The 14,339-nt window shown below is 43.6% G+C and overlaps 1 protein-coding gene across 1 annotated transcript in view; it reads right to left on the bottom strand.

Moving 5' to 3' along the window:
* Nucleotides 1–8,670, bottom strand: part of LOC130203340 (RNA binding protein fox-1 homolog 3-like) — a 178,728-nt gene extending 170,058 nt beyond the window's left edge. The window contains exon 1 of the mRNA XM_056429426.1: nucleotides 8,606–8,670. The gene's annotated coding sequence lies outside the window, so the exon portion shown is untranslated. The remainder of the gene's footprint in view (nucleotides 1–8,605) is intronic.
* Nucleotides 8,671–14,339: the final 5,669 nt, after the last annotated feature.

Here is a 14,339-nt window from a genome sequence, read left to right as displayed (position 1 = left end):
GAATATGCCTACTATGAACTATTCATACACTCTGTCATATTCATTGAATGTATTTTAACTCTAAATCTGTCCTTCTGTACACATTACATCTATTGCATCTGTCCATCCTGGAGAGGGATCCTCCTCTGTTGCTCTCCTGAAGGTTTCTTCCCTTTTTTTCCCCCTGAAGGGTTATTTGGGAGTTTTTCCTGGTCCGATGTGAGGTTTTGGGGCAGGGATGTCTATGTGTACAGATTGTAAAGCACTCCGAGACAAATTTGTAATTTGTGAAATTGGGCTATACAAATAAACTGAATTGAATTGAATTAATGACACATCAATAGTGAGTACATAAAGACTCTCGTGAGAACCCAAAGGACTCATGTCACTAGTGAGTGCTAAACGACTCACTTCACTCGCAACGACTCATATTAAGATCAAGAGTCTTAGTGCCTAATGACTCACATTAGAATCAACAGTCTTTGGACTTAACAACTCACAATACTACCAGCGCCTATACATGCACATGGCTAGTGAGTGCCTTATCTCTCACTTGACTAGTGCCTTACGACCCACATGACTAGTGAGTGCCTGATGACTCGTGTAACTATCAAGTGACTTGACTACCAGCTAACGTGGCTAGCAACTAAAGTAACTAGCAACTAACGTGATGAGCAACTAACGTGACTACCAACTGACGTGACTACCAACTAATGTGACGACCAGCTAACGTGACTAGCAACTAATGTGACTAGCAACTAACGTGACAAGCAACTAACGTGGCGAGGAACTAACATGACTACCAACTAACGTGACTACCAACTAATGTGACAACAAACTAACGTGACAAGCAACTAAGGTGACTACCAGCTAACGTGACTAGCAACTAACGTGACTACCAACTAACGTGACGAGCAACTAACGTGACTAGCAACTAACGTGACTAGCAACTAACGTGACGAGCAACTAACGTGACTACCAGCTAATGTAACTCACAACTAACGTGACGAGCAACTAACATGACTACCAACTAACGTGATTACCAACTAACGTGACGAGCAACAAACGTGACGAGCAACTAACGTGACTACCTACTAACGTGACTACAAACTAACGTGACTACAAACTAATGTGATGAGTTACTAACATGACTACCAGCTAACGTGACTCGCAACTAACGTGACTACCTACTAACGTAACTACAAACTAACGTGACTACTAACTAACATGACTACCAGCTAACGTGACGAGCAACTAACGTGACGAGCAACTAACGTGACTACCAAATATTGTGACTACCAAATAACGTGACGAGCAACTAACGTGACTACCAACTAACGTGTCTACCAACTGCCTAACAACTCACTTGACTAGAAAGTGTCTAACGACTCACATCACTACCAAGAGTGTTAGTGCCTAACGACTTACGTTAATACCAAGAGTGTTAGTGCCTAACGACTCACATTAAGAAAAAGAGTCTTAGTGCCTAACGACTCACATTACTACCAAGAGTCTTATTGCCTAACAACTCACATGACTACTGTGTGCCTAAAAACGTATAGTACTGTCTGTGTGTGTGTGTGGTATCTGCTAACAAGGCATTCATCATAACATTAAAAATAATTATATTATATTATATTCAAATATGCAAAGCTATGACAGGCACATTTTTTAAACTTTATTTCCATTAAATTAAAACATTTTTCTCATCATTTCACAAAAAATATTTCTTGCCTACGTCATGTGTGCTGACTCAGGGGATACAACATCAAATGAGAAAACTTGATCCACAGTAGGATTAATATTTGAAAGCAATACAGAATGCCTTAGAGCCTTGCTGCATTATGTTCCATCAGATTTTGATTTGTCACCTGAAGTTTGAATTTTGCATGAAAATCTTTCCGACCATAAATTTGTGCAAAACAAAAACAGGATGCAGGATAATGAAGCCCTTGTGTTGTGTGTGTGTGTTGCTTTGTCAATATGAATATGTGAGTTTTGTCTTGTCACCTCGGAGGATAGCTGCTGTGAGAACTGGGTTCCAAACATCTTTTTTTAATGTCAATTCATATACATTAATAACAATAAATACCAAAACTGTATGACTTTTTTTTTTAAATCCTTAAAACTGTATGACAACAACAGCTAAGAACAGGGGGCAGCTGCTCGACCCGACCCCTGACCTCACCTCATTCTTCTCACACTGATGATGTCATTCCCAACTGACAATAGCAATCCAGTAGAATGCAGAGAGGTTATAATTACAAACTACGGGCTGGGATGGCTCACTGTGATTTTTGAATGCAGCACACACACACACACACACACACACTTAAACTCTCCTGGATGAGCCCCCTCAGTCTGGTGCGTCTGGGTTTCAGTGCTGTCAGCAGCCCTCTCTCACCAACCCTGTATCACAAAAATTACGTTCCCCCAGACCTAAAATACAATTTGCAGTTACGTTTGACTGAAACGTATTTCTCTCCAAATTACATTTGTATTTGAAGTATTATAATTACAAATACGTCTCTGATCAACGTATCTTTGCCGTTTGTTATCTCTCTTTTCTACAATGCTGTTATGAATTGTAAAAAGTGTCCTCTAGTCTTATTTATTATTATGTTATATGTTGTTTCGCCTGCGTATTATGACAGCAAAAAGTGTTGTAACGGATCATATGAATTGGCGTGAAGACTGCTGGTGACTCTCCTTTATTTTCTTTTTTTAGGTGACAATACATTAATTAAAACTCGTACACTATCACCACCTTAACAGAGTTAGTCCCATACGGGTCAAATCAACTATTAAACTTGTTATAAAATGCGCATCTGTCCGTAATCTATACCATAAAGTTTGCATTTTAACCTAAAAAAATAGTGCGCTTCCTTTTAACCTTTCAAAATAAAAGTCCTATTTATCTGTTAAGCGGAAGTAGTATAAAACGTCTATATTTATTCAAACAATACAATATAAAAGGCATACATACATCAAAATCAATAAGGAAAATGCTAAACAGTCAAACAACTCAAAACAATAAACCCTTCATCGGGTTATTTACAGGTGTGTTTACTTCTCATCAAACAAAAAGAGCAGGTATCCGGAAAAATCTGGGAAATAATTTGGGAATTGTTAATAAAACATGATTTACCTTTCAACTTCCACTGATATGCATGCAAACTAATACATCGTTTCACACACACACACACACACACCCACTGACAGAAACACATAGACACTCACATACGTACACACACACACAGGCAGAGACACACACATACTCACACACACATACACACACTCTCATACGCACACACTCTTACACACGCACAATAATATTATTATTATTATGACATTGATGTACTGTCTGTATCTGAGTTGCCACATGTTTAATGGATTAAAATTGAACCAAAACTGAGCCAGGTGTCCGCTCCATGGTCAACGTTGATGTTTTATTATCTGATGTCTCAGCCAAGGGTTTAAGCATATAATAGTGATTGTTTTTTCAATAATAATAGTTCTACAACAAACACATTGACATTCAGTGTATATTGTAGGCATTTTCTTTCTTTAAAATGTGGTATTTGCATGTTAAAATATGAAAAGAGAGAAACCTACTGTTTTTAAATAAAGTAATTTGTACGTTTAGTATTATTGTTGTAAGTAGCATTGTTATTATTATTATTATTATTAATATTACACGATAACAATATTGAAATCATTACATTTATTCACAGAGGAGGGGGCGGTACTTTGGTTGGGTCCATTAGTTTCAGCTGGTGTGGAAGCTGTCAATCAAACCTGGTGCTAAGCAACTGCCCCTGGTGGCCTGGAGGTGCGTCTGCAGTGTGAAACTAAACTAAAGCATTCACGGGACTTTATGACCGTTGATCTGGCATTTTAGGATGATTTAAAAAAAATAAACACAGGAGCTGATGGCGCACACTTCTCCATGAGGACGTTTGGTAACCGTGGTAACGCGTAAGCACATCAGCGCCGGTGTTTTCCTTGATTAATAGGTCAAGTGTTGTGAAAACTGCTGCGCTTGTATCCGACTGTGTGTACTTGGTCAGTTAATTAAGTCCATTAAAAAGTGTGTGACAGAGAGCCCACCGTAATTAATCCTGAATCATATCTGGTCTTAACTTGGTCCTCATTATTCATAAGATGTGCAGTCGAATAATAGTCCGTACTAATAATGCTTATATCCAGTTATTTATCTGCGAGTGCTTTGCTACACCAAAGAACAGAAACAAAATGAAGAATGTATTATTAAGTTCTCACTAATGAAACATGCAGGTATGAAAGCCCCTGAGAGAGCAAGGGTCTTCTGAACCTGCTCCTCTCTTTATGGATCTGAAGAAGATTTATACGGAAATCAACCATGTAAATCCCCAATTTTGACTCTTCATCATTAGTTGTTCACTTTTTCATGGAAAAGTGTGTGAGAAAGGGTGTTTTATGTACAGTCACAGTTGTGACCATTGGGATAATGTTAACGAGTATGCCGTCACCAACATTCTTACCACGCCCGGTCATTAGCACATCTAAAACTCTCTTACTTTTATCTATAAATATATCCATTATATAAACCGCTGATCCTTCTTTAGGGTCGCGGGGCGCTGGAGCCGATCCCAGCTGACATTGGGCGAAGGCCGAGTCACCTGGACAGGTCACAGTCCATCTCAGGGCTCATATAGAGACAGACAACCATTCACACTCACACCTACGGGACATTTAGAGCTCAATTAACCGGCATGTCTTTGGACTGTGGGAGGAAGCCGGAGAACCCGGAGGGAACCCACCAGGGGCGTCGTGAAGCCTATTGTAGGGGGGTTCAAGTCCCCCTAAAATGTTCTTCAGCCCCCCCAAATAATTTGGCATTATTGGCTTTAAAATTGAGTTCAGCCCATGAGTGACGTGTATGTCCAGGTAGTTACAAAACGTCGGTAGTTGTTAACGATTGTTAACATGTCTCCATTGAGCGAGATTTGAAATACAACAAATAATATCGACATCTCTCTATTCTTTGCATTAATATTATATTATTATAATATGTTTCTCAATTGAATGGTATATTTAACACTGAACTAGTTCATCTCTATCTCACTGATAGAGTCCAAATGAGCATAAAATATCACTATGACCCTAAAATTACGTCTCTAACAATAAATACCCCTCCCCGCTCCAAAAAAAAAATTTGACACGTGGAAACATAACCAGTCATAACTCCCCCCTTGGGGCTTAGCCCCCTCTTTCTTTGAATCTTACAAACACCCCTTGAACCCACGCTGCCACATGGAGAACATGCTGCCTCCACACAGAAGCACCGCCCAGCCCGGAAGCCGAAGCCGTGGCCCTCTCACGCAGCGAGAGGGCCACGGCTTCGACCGTCCTAGCCACTACACCACCGTGCACCCCTTAAATAAAGTATCTCACCCGCCAATCGTGGCAGCAACGCTGTGCATTTCAGCATTTAGAGATAGTTAAGACTGAAGAAGTTTAAACAAAGCATCCGATTGGTGAAGGTGATGTAAGGACCTGTGAATGAGGCATGGTGGTTGGTGCCTGATGGGCTGGTTTAATACTGCAATTTTCACTCAGGACCCTCTTTATGGAGTTGACAGAGATAATATCCAATTAAGGGTTTTCTCTTGGTGAGAATGCCGCGTTGAAGGCAGAAGTCAGAGGAGGATAGAAAACTTCTGGTCTAATGAGTCTTGGATTCTGCTGCAACATTTGAATTTGGCATCAACAACATGGACACATGGATCCAGCGTACTCATTTATTATATTCTCTTGGCTTACTTTAGGTCCCTTAGTACCAGTCAAGCTTATTGGCCCACATGCCAAAGGTTGTGGAGGTACAGTGAACTCGTTGTCAGGGCAGGACACCAGTTTACCTTGATCTGATCTGTGTGACGTGGTTATTCTGCCCGATTCTGCCGCTAGAAGATGGGTTCACTGTGGTGGAGGTGAAGAGACAACAACACCCAAGGTAGCCTGCGTCATAGAAGATGCTCCATCTGGACTGCGGGGCTCTAGAAATCTGCCCCACAACCATCCACCACCTCCACCAGGATCCTGAACCGCTGATACCATCGGGATGGTTCCATGCTCTCATGGTTTCATGCTAAATTCGGACCCTACCATCTGAATCGAGACTCATCGGACCAGAACACATCTTTCCATCCGTCCTTCCATTGTCTTCCTCTTACCCCGTGCCCAGTCCCAGGCAAACAGGCTCAGTATTCCAGATGTTGTCCAGCTCTTTGAGGGCCCAGCGAGGGGTCGGGCCAGATATATAATCTGCCCGGCGTGTTCTGGGCCGACCCTGTACTGCTGAAGGTCCCGGTCTCACGGAGCCAACAGAACCACATCATCTACAAAGAGGGACGCTTTGCCAATCTACAATTGGTTTTCCCAATGTTCCATTGCTGGCTAAGCTGTGTGTAATAGCTGTGTGTAAAGTGGGATTTAATGATTTGCTATGACTTCACACTGCTTGTTAAAGAATATCTATGTGTCATTACTGTTTAATAATTTACTATATTACCAATTATTGGTAATACTTTTGATGAAACCGTTTTTATTATAATTTTTCTTCTCGAGTCATTCCGCTCCCAAAGGTTTTGGAACATAACGTATTAACAAGGTATTTACGCCCAGAGAAGGAGGTGCTGTTTCCTTTCCAGACCCGTTCTGTGTAAGTAATCACCTTCAGAGGAGATTCACCATCCTTCATACACACATTGTGCTTTGTTCTCGTGGATGTGTCTTTGTTTGTGGTCATGTTGACTCCTCCTCCTGCGAGGGAAGTGCTTCTCTCAGAGACACGTGGCTGGTGAAGAAACTATAACTCAATACCTCCAGGAGGTGATCCGTCATGTCAGATCAGTTCGGGGGGGGGGGGGGCTCATCCATTCATTAGATACCGACCACTGTATTCATGGATTATTCAGAATTACATTCATTCATCACTGCATTAAGTACTTTACTTCATGTTCATTAGTTAGTAGTTGAGTCATTAATAGTTAAATAACATTTTCATTGATACAAAAAATGGATTTCATGGTTTCGGTTTATTAACCTTAAGCATCTTTGTTAGAGACAGTGACACACACTGTGTGTGTGTATGTGAGTTTGAGAGTGTGTATGTGAGCGTGAGTCTGTGTGTGGGTGAGTAAGTCTCTGTGTGTGTGTGTGTGAGTGTGAGTCTGTGCGTGTGTAAGTGTGTGTGTCAAAGTAGATACAACACTGAACATGTAGCTGTATATAAGCTGATGTGTAGGTACACTTAAATATTCTCAATTTTAATAACACATATTGAACATTTCTCGTAAAATCCTGTTTTTTTAAGACTTGACCGTCCAACTAATAAAATATCTGAATTGATAGTTTTTTTTAAATGAGAAAGAAAAGCAAATACAACAATTATTTCCCCGTGAACATCAGCTGTATTTCATCCGAGGCGAGCGCACACATCTGTGTGTGTGTGTGTGTGTTTGTGTGTGATGAAACTGAGCCAGCACATATCCTGACGGGGAGACAACATCGATACCTATCAAATACAACATTTATCAGCAGTTCAATAAAACAGAGCCGCGCAATCAGCCAGTGACAGAGAAGAGATTACAGCCTAATGCAAAGTTAATTGAAATACCACTAATATTGCATTAGTTTGTGTTAATGCTAGAACCCAATCCATTATGCACGGCCCGGCCCGGCGCAGCAGACACACAGCCCTCACTGTGGAGGCCCAGCCCTCTCCGGGACGACCCTGGAGACCACCACACCACAGCCAACGGCAGTACTGACGAGCACGGACACGTACTGATAAGTACTGGCGAGTACGACACAACCTACACAACCTACGGCTCCACTCAGCTCAGTAAACACATCTTGTGTCCCGTCTCCATCCCAGGCTCACCAAGGAGAGCACATGGAGCGTGCTCAGTGGACGTGTGACTGAGGGGCCATGTGACCAATGGGCTGACGGCTCTTCACGGCTCAGATAAAGAACTTCGCGCTCGTTCCTGTTTCTAGAACTCAAAACAAGCCAGCGTGGATTGACATGAAATCATGACGTAGATTCAGTAGCACCACAGATTACACAACACGGCATGGAGCTAGTGTGAGAGTGTGTGTGTGTGTTTATGTGAGTGTGAGTCTGTGTGTGAGAGTGTTTGTGTGTGAGTGTGAGTCTGTGTGAGTCTGTGTGAGTCTGTGTGTGTGAGTGTGTGTGTGTGGGGTTGAGTCTGCGTGAGCCTGGGTGTGTGTGAGTGTGAGTCTATGTTTGTGTGTGTGTGCGTGTGAGAGTCTGTTTGTATGAGGGGTTGAGTCTGTGTGTGTGTGTGTGTGTGTGTGTGTGAGGGGGTGAGTCTGCTTGTGTACGTGTGTGTGTCTGTGTGTGTGTGTTTATGAGGGGGTGAGTCTGTGTGTGTGAGAGTTTGATTCTCTGTGTGTGTGTTTGTGTGTGAGTCTCCGTGGGTATGTGTGTGTGTATGTGTGTGTGTGTGTGTGTGTGTGTGTGTGTGTGTGAAACACTGTAACAGAGCCAGCAGCAACACAACAAAGCACAGGAAGTTATAGGATCTGGAGAGGAAGCGGAAGAGGAAGAGGAACTGACCAGTCTGGTGACGAGGGGAACCCCGAGGTGCCAGAAGTGCTCGTTGAGCAGCCCGCTGTACACCACGTTGCCGAACAGAGCAATGGTTCCTGGTTTGCACAGACCACTTCCTGGCTGCTTGGTTTCTGCAAAGCAACACAGGTCACATGTCACGGGCAGCCAATCAGACGACATGGAACACACATGATGCAGTATTCACATCTCACACAGTCACTACGACAGAGGTGTCCACAGTGTCACGCTCCACCCGCTCATCTCTGTGTGTGTGTGTGTGTCTGTGGGTATGTGTGTGTGTGTCTGTGGGTATGTGTGTGTATGTGTGTGTGTGTGCGAGGGGTGTGTGTGTGTATGTGTGTGTGAGTGTAATCACTCTGAGTCTGTGTATCCACCAGAAGGCATCGGGCCTAACGCCTCGACATCTCCTCCACTGCCTCTTCCTCCATGTGGAGGTGTTTCCCACCATCACTAAGACTCCATATACGACTCCGTCCATAACTTCATGAAACAATCAGGGGGTTCTAAGACGGTATAAAAGCTGTGTTTCCTCTCATGTGACGAGGAGAAGGGAACACACACGCCGGAGGAGCTTTGGGTCGTATTGTACTGTCAGGGGACACACAGGCAGCGGTTCCTATGACGTCTTGAAAAGTCACTTTTCTTCCTGAAGATAGATAGATAGATAGATAGATATATACTTTATTAATCCCCAAGGGGAAATTTGTCGTGAAGATCCAGCAACGCGACTCCATTCCTGCTCGTGACATAAAGACAGCAACACAACTACAAAGTGAAGTTGAACAATAGCTGGTGAAATACTTATTCAGGTGTAGGAGTACGTAGTAAAAAGATGACGCATAATCAGTGAAGAACAAACACATCGCCCCCTAGTGGTGCAGCCAGGAACAGTATAAAGCTAGTAGGTGGAGCTTAGGTCAAGATGTTGATGATGCTCTTTATGAACCGTCATGTTCAGTCTGCTCCGATCTCTCAGCAGCTCAAAAACAGAAATCTGGGGCTTTCGTTCACATTGACCTCCACGACAAAAAAGGTCTCCGGGGGAAAGTTACACAAGAACAAAGATTCATATCGATTAAAACGCAGGCTGAGAACCAGAGGGCAGAAGGACGACCCGGTGGAGTTGAGTACCAGACTGTGACGAAGCAGAACCTCTCCGTCAGGTTCAGGGTTTACGCAGCAGGCGGGAGCTTTACGGGCTGAGGCCTGGATGTGAGTCTGACGGCTTTATAATTAAAAGAAATAATAACAATTCTTCTTCTCCTTCTTCTTCTTCTTCTTCCTGATTGAAGTGGCAGAGTAAGACGTGTGTCCACTGAAGAGGTCCTCCGTGCTTTACGAGGCTGTCTTTGAAAGAGACCTCCTGGAGCTGGCTTCACTCATCCTGCCTCCATCCCTCCTCCGCCTGTCTCCCCCACCTACACTCCATCCACTCTTTTCTCTCTGGGCCTTAGATTACTTTCCTTCTCCTCTTCATCCGTTGTGGTCCTCTCTTTCTGCTTAGAGATGATGTTTGTGAGACATGTAGATGCGTTTGATATCGTCCATTTACATACGATGTGTCCTATGTCCTTAAACTACGAACGTAATATTCTTTTCTTACGTTAATATGTGAATGGTATTGATCTTTTGTGTGAATATTAAAGTGTTATACATATTGTGTAACACGTTGCTTTCACTTTGAGACTCATTTCATGAAACCAGCCAATAGCGTTACTGAGGTTATTTAGGAGAACCTTTAAATAAGTCACAGTTGACGTGGTTGTCCACGTCCTGCACGGCACAGGTGTCAAACACAAGGCCAAATCCGGCCCCGCCACATCATTTTTATCACGGCTTAAAAGACACATGATCACCTTTTCTTAAAAAATTGAAGAAATATATCCTGTGCTTTTATTTTGATGGTTTAAAATGAAATGGATTTATGTTATAATATGAGAGAAATGTTCTTATGTACAATATTTCTACACTCAGATAAACAATACTCAAATGCAAAGGGAGTTATTTAACAACACGTGTGAGTTGTCTCTACAGTGTTACAGCCCTTTGAGGGCCGCATGATGCTAGTGTGGCCCTCTGTGAACATGAGTGTGACACCCCTCCTCCACGTCCACACTCACAGATTTGTGACGCATATTAAAAACAAGAAAAACATTATTTGGGATAAAATCCGTTCCCCTCCCAACGTAATGGACGTGTTGTATGGGAAGTTAACTTTTAGGAGAGCAGGCTGGTCTCTCTGGTTTAGTTTGACAAGAATTAATAGTCCTTGGTGTTAATTAGACTTCCTCAAACCCCATGTATTTCACGTCCTGACATTAATGTGAGATTACATATTCACCTCCAGCTAACCCGCCAAAATTACTTTAGGGTAGAATTGATGCCTAGGTCCTGTCTCTCTACAGTTATTGGAGGTTCTCTCCAGATTGAACCGACTGAATCACCTGGAGGGACACACCTTCCTCTGAGTTCAAATCAACCAATCAGAGCTCAAAGAAACCACGGCACACACCTCGGCCCCTCCTGGACGGGATGGATGTGGACGGAGTCAGTCTGCAGTTGTATTGACACCAGGTGTGACTGATGAGTGATCTACTTAAGGAGAGCAGGTAGATGCTGCCGACACACACACACACACGCACGCACGCACACACACACACACACACACCAGCCGGATCACACTGCACCATCTCTTCTTCTGAGCCAGAATCAGGACTTGGCTGCTATCTCCTGGCTCCACTAAGGGTGGGCCTATCTCACATTCCATCACTCTAAGTAGCTTGGCACACACACACACACACACACACACACACACACACTCACACGGTTATGGCCTGCTGGCTTGGGCCTGGCCTGGTTCTTTTGGCAAGTGTATGTCTGCTAGGCTTGCATCCCAGTCAACACCCTTTGGGTTGTGAGTGTGTGTGTGTGTGTCTGTGTGTGTGTGTGTGTGTGTGTGTGTGTGTGTGTGTGTGTGTGTGTGAGATGCTCAGTCTGCTACCCCACTTGGCTCACCTGGTGCAGATGGACAGGAGGAAAAGAAAATATGAGTTGGGCACCTGGATGTGTTTGGAGACCTGGGGTCTGAGAGCTCTCTCTCTCTCTCTCTCTCTTACACACTCATTCACACACGCATGTACACCCTCTGTCTTCTTTAGATGGTTGGATCTGCCCAGTACACCCCCACTCCAGACCAATTTATCGCCTGCTCTCCTCTTGTGTTCTGAACTGCCTCCTCCCTCTGAGCAGTAACTCACTTCCCAGTATTTATCACTCCCCTTTCCCCCGGGAGCTGTGAGCACCAACACCCTCTCCACTGGGAGTGTGTGTGTTTGCGTGTGTGTGTGTACGTGTGGGATTGTGTGTGTGTGTGTGTGTGCTGTAAGCAAGAGAAAGAAAGGGAGAGAGAGCATGAGAGATATGGAGAGGAATAAAGAAAACATTGCATGCCAGAGAGGCTTCTAGTTGTGAGTGGAGGCAGAGAGACGGCCATGTGTGCAGGTATGTTGAAGGGCCCGGTACCGTCGGTCTGAGGGTCTCGGTGTGCCGAGACAGTGAACACACAGACCCTGAACCTGAATGGAATCCAGCCATCGTTCACTTCCTCGTTCACACCTGTTGACGCTGCCAGGGTTAAGAGCTTATCGAGAGCTCCTGGTATTATGAACCTCGCCGTGGTGACTGTGGCTCAGTGGTGATTAGGGTCGTCCTTCGATCAGAGGGTCGGTGGTTCGATCCCCGACTCTACTAGTGTCCTTGGGCAAGGCACCTAACCACAAAATGGCTCCTGTGCCTACGGTGTGTGAATGGGTGTTGCTGCTGATGTCCAGGTGGAACCTTAGCTCCTCCCATCAGTGTATGAATGATGTCATGTCGTGTTAAAGCACTTCGATTGATCAGATGACTAGAAGCACCGTACAGGTCTGTTACTATTACAGACAGTCAAGTCAGTTTATTTTGTACACAAAATCCCCTCTGAGGGCTTTATAGTCTGCACTCATACGACATCCCTGACCTTTGACCTCTCATCGGATCAGGAACAACTCCCAAGAAATAGAAAAAAAACTTTTAGGGAAAAAAAGAAACCTTCAGGAGAGCAAAAGAGGAGGGTCCCTCTCCAGGATGGACAGAACAATAGATGTCATGTGACCAGATGAACAATAGATGAACAGAGTAACTGAGTTGCATAAACATTCATTGAATGTGACAGAAATTATTAGAATTATTCATACATCATTGCATCATTTTATCTTATTAGATATGTGTGGGAAATTGTCTTAACCAGCGTATGATTCATTTAGTTATGGCCTAAAAGATGACGGTGACCTCTGACCTCAACATTATAATCAGTTCATAATTTAGGTGGATGTTTGTGTCGAGGCTGAAGGAATTCCCTCCTTCGGGGGTATCAAGTTATCACGTTCACGCGGGGGCATAACAATAATTCTGTTAGCGTAAAGCTATTTTATTAGCACTTTAATAACACTTACTTTTTTTTATGGACCGGATCAAAAATATATTGGGTGGGAAATACTATTGAGAAGCAGAACATGAATACCTTAAAAGGAAGCGCGAGTTCAATTAGTTCATGATAATTCCTTGATAATATTCCTATGATATCCTCAAAAGGGCTTCGAACATATCGGTTAATTGACTTTAATGTGAGCTTACCATATTACATTATATTTATATAATGGGCAACGTGGCTGGAGTATATTAATATTTAAGTAACTTTAAATATTGAATTGTCTTGTAATTGGACTTATATTTCATCCAACGTTATCTTTATATTGATGCTAACGTGAAGTTCTGTTCCTGTTCTGCTGGTGCACCAACAGTGGGCGTGGAGTGGACCATGAGGTTCCTGTGATGTCAGAGTGAACGCACACCATGGAAGTCCACGTGAGACCATGTGGAGGAGCTTCTGAAGCAGCTTGCAGACCCTCAGACCCTCAGACCCACTTCCATCGGCTTTGACGACCTTGTGACCTTTGGTCACAAGGTCGTCTGATGTGCCACCGCTCATTCTGTGGCCCCGCCCACTGCCGAGCCGCCCCTTGGATTAACGTCGGCTAAACGCCCAAAATATTAAAAGTGCCGTCGTCCATCCGGAGCCGTTTCCACGGCGGCAGCTCTCTGGAAACACGCTGAGCGGAATGAGGAAGTTCTTGCGCTCCTCATCAAGCGATCCAAAGGAGCCAATAAAGACTTCACAGCCCATTAAGTCAAGCAGTGGATTGGTCAGCACTGTTACTAATAACTGCTGATGAAAATCTTAAAGGCCAATAAAAGCCCATGGATGAGCTGCTATGGTTTCCTATTACCAGCCAGTCATCTGGAGACTAATGTCTCGGACAGCATCTTAGCTAACGACAGCAGAGATTTACGCAGCCTGTAAGGAGGCTTTCTTTCTCTTTTTTCTGCTGCATAAAGGGATTTTGATAAACTTAACCAACAGGTATTGTGTTGAATCACCTACTTAAATATTGTAATATGAACTTGTGCAATAGGAAAGCAGGTGAGGGCTGTTCAGGTAGCACTGGCAACACGGTGCAATCGCACACAATGAGTGGACATGAAGAGTGACTCAGTCAGCAGAGGTGGACAGGGTTGGGTAATTGCTTATGCTGTGTTTCTTTTCCATTCATTTATTAGACAGCAGCAGCTTTGCAGCAGTGGATACAAAGTTGTCTTCTTTTCACTTCCAAATGTTTGTTTT

Source organism: Pseudoliparis swirei, chromosome 13 (genome assembly GCF_029220125.1).
Source record: "Pseudoliparis swirei isolate HS2019 ecotype Mariana Trench chromosome 13, NWPU_hadal_v1, whole genome shotgun sequence".
NCBI lineage: Eukaryota > Metazoa > Chordata > Actinopteri > Perciformes > Liparidae > Pseudoliparis > Pseudoliparis swirei.
The sequence above is the reverse complement of the archived record's forward strand: the minus strand, read 5'-3'. Positions and strand labels throughout refer to the sequence as shown.